The sequence below is a fragment of the Camelus ferus genome, chromosome 3, assembly GCF_009834535.1.
Source record: "Camelus ferus isolate YT-003-E chromosome 3, BCGSAC_Cfer_1.0, whole genome shotgun sequence".
Lineage (NCBI taxonomy): Eukaryota > Metazoa > Chordata > Mammalia > Artiodactyla > Camelidae > Camelus > Camelus ferus.
The window spans coordinates 40,164,660-40,169,001 of NC_045698.1; the positions used below are offsets into that span (position 1 = coordinate 40,164,660).

The following is a 4,342-nucleotide window of genomic DNA, read 5'->3' on the forward strand; positions in this document are numbered from 1 at the left end:
CAAAAATGTCTTCAAAATGTAAATTTGACAGGAATTTTGTTTTGAGTAACTCATTCATTTGCAGACAGTTCTAAGGAGAGAGGATAGGAAAAAAGAGAGATAAGAGTATGTATAAATACAAAGCAGAACAACAGGCTCCAGGTTAAATGTGCTTATATTAAATATTACAGAAAAACAAGCTTTTAAAAATGTTGATCAAAATTGATATTTGAGGAATACATATTTTAAAACACTTTCCTATGTTAAACAAAAGCTTCTGTACTTCCCTTTGGTTTTTAATTTGCCATTTAGAGCCACATATAAATATAATCTTTATACCATAGGACTATTCTTCAGGTGTCCACAGCAGACTTTCTTTTCTCTGAATTAAATGGTTCCTGATCCCTTTGGCCATTTTCAAATGACTTGCGTTTCATGTCTCCTGATCATCCTAATTGCAAATGTGAGTATTTCAAGGAATTAGAAACCAGCCACAGTATTTTATATGGGATAAAATTTTTTCCTTGTTTATGAATATTACATGTCTATTAAAGTAAATTAAGAGAATACTGGCTTGTTATATATTAGGCTTCTAGTTTACCACAGATTTTTGCCTTATAGTTGTGAAGTTAAAGTCATTTTTGCAAGTGATATCTGGGACTTGTGTCAGGAATGTGTTCTGCTACAAGTAACAGAAAGCCTAAAGAGAGTCCTAAATAGTTAGGGGTTTATTTTTCACACACAGTAAGAAGACCAGAGGTACAGATTGCTGGTATAATGTTAATTCAATGGCCTAACAGTGTCAAGCTCTATTATAATTGCCATTCTCTTGTCCTTTCTTGTGTGCTTGTCCCCTATGGCCACAATTCAAAGATCACATCTGACATTAAAGGCAGAATGAAGGGTGAAAAAGAAAGGAAGATGTCAGTTTTCTCTGACCTCTTCAGAAATGCAAAAGCTTCCCTAGAGAACTCTCTGTAGAATTCTACTTTGTGTTTCAACAAGAAGTGTGTCACCTTGCCATTCTAAATTGCAAGGGATATACGGAAAGTGGGTCTTTAGCTGGACACACTGATGCCCCAAGCAGAATTTGGGTTTATTAGGAAGAAGGAAGTGGAAATAGATATTGTGTAGACAAAGAACAGTGTCTGCCATAGATTGTTGGTGTAGAATTTGACATTTCAATTTCAATTAGTTGAATTTGGCATATCATTCATTCCAAGCTGTTAAAATAATTTGGATCCTATGTCTGTCATCCACGATATTTGTCATGCTTCCTAGTTTGGTGTCATCTACAAATATCACCACTGCCATTAATATCCTTATTAAGGATCTGGTACTGAACAAAACAGAGCTGAGAATGGAGCCCTCCAGCTCCTGATCTTTTGTCATAAAAATGTGTAGCTAAGCTTGGCATTTACAAGGTCGTCAATAAACATGTGTTAAATTAATGAAAGTTATATATGATGATGAATACCTAGAAATTGGTTTTGAGATTGGTTTAATTGCCAGGCTATGTTACTTCCTTGAGCAACATGGATTGTTGGTTTATGTTGAATCACTTGATTTCTTCTTTTTTTTTCAATAGAAAATGTTTCACAAGTTTGTGTGTCATCCTTGTGCAGGAGCCATGATAATCTTTCTCCACATTATTCCAATTGTAGTGTTTGTGCTGCTGAGACAGGCACTGAATCACTTCATTTCTCACAGCATCATGCCACAAATTAAGGAGGATATATTTCTTCACCATGTAAGAAGCACATGAATGTCACCCCTGAGGATATACATGTGTTAATACCTGCAACTTCCCACTGCCATGATAAATACTTTTTTTGCCTTTTGCATAAATGTCAAAACATGAAGACATGTAGCAGATCTCTTTTTCATGCTATGAGATACTCTTATCTATATAAATAGTCACAAGTGAGTATAGCCTGGTAGGATGTAGACCACTGATTTTTGATTATCAAACTACAAAAATTTTTGAATCACTTGTCAACATCTAAAAATTGTATAATTTCACATAAAAATGGCTTTTCTACTTCTCTTGAATAATTATCATTTCTGGTTTCATTCTAGTTTCAGTAGGTGCACATTCACACATGGCCTAAGTTAGCTGGAGCTGAATGGTACTATGACGTAGGCTGTTAGTTGTTCTCCAATATTTGTTTTCCTTTTTGTCAACAGTAATTGATCTCCCAATTTTTGGCTGAGCAGATGGCCACATAAAGACCCAGTGTCCTTTTCAAATAGGTATGACCAGCAGTTCTGGCGAACTGGATGTCTGTGAAAGTGATATGTAACTTCTCAGAAGTGCCCTCAAAGGGAGGATGCCATCTTCTTTGTTTTCCTTTTTCTTGTTGGGTGGAATGTGGAAATAACGGCTGGAACAATCATGTTGTATCTCAAGGGGGAAGCTGCTGATACAGCATACGGCAGCAATAAGAAAATGCCTAGATTCCTAATGATCTTGGAACCAGCATACCACTGAGGACTGCCTCCCTGGACTTTTATCAAAAGAAAAGCATTTATATTTTATTTAAGCTATATTGTTTTGGCTTTTCAGGCAAACCTAATCCTAATTCATAAAAGCTGCTGCCATTAGGCAGGTGTTCTCAGGTTTATCACAAATCCCACCACTACCTAATATCTCCCTAACATTGACCGAGAGTTACCATTTATCATTATCATCACTTCTATCCATTAAAAATGGAAAAAATGAAGACTGACATAGTCATGTGTTTCAAGAGAAGTTGAAGAGTGTATGTCATCATGGAAGTAGAGATTATTCTTACATGACTAACAGTGCACACCAACTACTAATGCACACTCTATTAAATATACATGACTTCAGAAGCTATTAGGAAACCAACCACAGTAAGAAGTACAAACAGAATAGCAAAGAAATGTTAATAAAAAACTTAACTTACTGAATAACTTAATGGACTGAAAACAAGGCCTGAATTATAGCAGTAATAATGGTGTAAAACGTATTAAGCAAAAAAAATTTCTTGGCATTAAAACCTTCTGCCAATGATGAGTTTATGAAAAGGCTGATTGCAGCAGAAATTGTGTCCTAAACAGAAACTAACATTTACAAATATAAATGTAACCCAATATAATATTTCTTAGCACGCTGAAGCTGGGGTGGAGGGATTTATAGTAGAAAGTAGCATGAAAAGGTTAAATCATTTAGTTTTTTCTGCTTTCCAGCCAATGAGAGAACAGATATAAGATATAAATACCACCCAAGTAGCTATAGTCATTTGTGATATCTGGAAGGTTTTAAGTGTTTCAATAGCTTTTGAACGTCATGCCAGTAATGGGCATATTAGGAAATTATTTGTGTGTGTTGAGTGAAGTGGGTAAACAGGGCTGCAGGAAGTACTCTAGCAAGTCAGCACTAACACTGGACTTCATTTACAAAACACACTGTGGTTTGCAAAAAGCATACAACATGTTTATTTCATAATTCAATAGAAATCACATTTAATTTAGAAAAAGAGAACACAGCAATGGACCCATGAAGTGAATATACTATCATGGTTTGAATCACAGGAGACATGTCAATGCTTTCTTAACTTGATGACTCATATGCATAGTAGATATATGAGAATAAAGAGGTTTGTTTGGATGTTTGTAAGAAACTGGTTTGTGTCATCTAATGAAAGTGTCAGCTGAAGTCATTAGTGAAGACTTACTCAAAGACTGGGCCTTTGGTTGACGTATATATTCTACTTCTCTACCAGTTACACAAACAAACCATTCATTTTATTAATCTAATTTCTAACCAAACTGTGCCTTTGGAAAACTCACTTAACCACGAAAAATCTCGCCTACTTTCATATGCAGAAATCATTTTCCAGAAATTTAAGTGATGATTACCTAATGTAGAAGTAAAAATTAAATTCTAAAAGTTATTAGATTTTGAAATTTATAAAAATAAACAAACTTGGATCAGTTCGCCTTTTCTCAGCTAATATTGATAATGTGAATAAAGAGCTAAAAATGGAAGTTAGTATACTGAAGTGTAGTTCTGAAAACTACCCATGAACTGAATTCTATAAATACCTCAGATATTTTAAACATGCAAAAAATTGAGCAAGGAATCTGTTTGGGAAAAACTATCTCTATGAAAAATTTTTACATTATTAGACTGAATAAAATTAATATTGATCACAGATGAAGCAGAAAAAAACGTTACATTTCTCTGGTTCAAGGTTTTAAAAAATAATGAATTTAAGAAGAAAAACATAACTAAACTAGTTTTAATTGGGTATTTGAATTTACGTCAGAGAATTTAATCTCTAATATCATATATATTTATGTTACATGCATATACCAAAGTGAAATAAAAATAAAG

At 34.0% G+C, this 4,342-nt stretch overlaps 1 non-coding gene across 1 annotated transcript; it reads right to left on the reverse strand.

Annotated features, from left to right (window-relative positions):
- Positions 1 to 1,559: 1,559 nt before the first annotated feature.
- On the reverse strand, positions 1,560 to 1,667 carry LOC116662912. The gene has a single exon (XR_004318995.1). It is a non-coding gene; the product is annotated as a U6 spliceosomal RNA (small nuclear RNA).
- Positions 1,668 to 4,342: the final 2,675 nt, after the last annotated feature.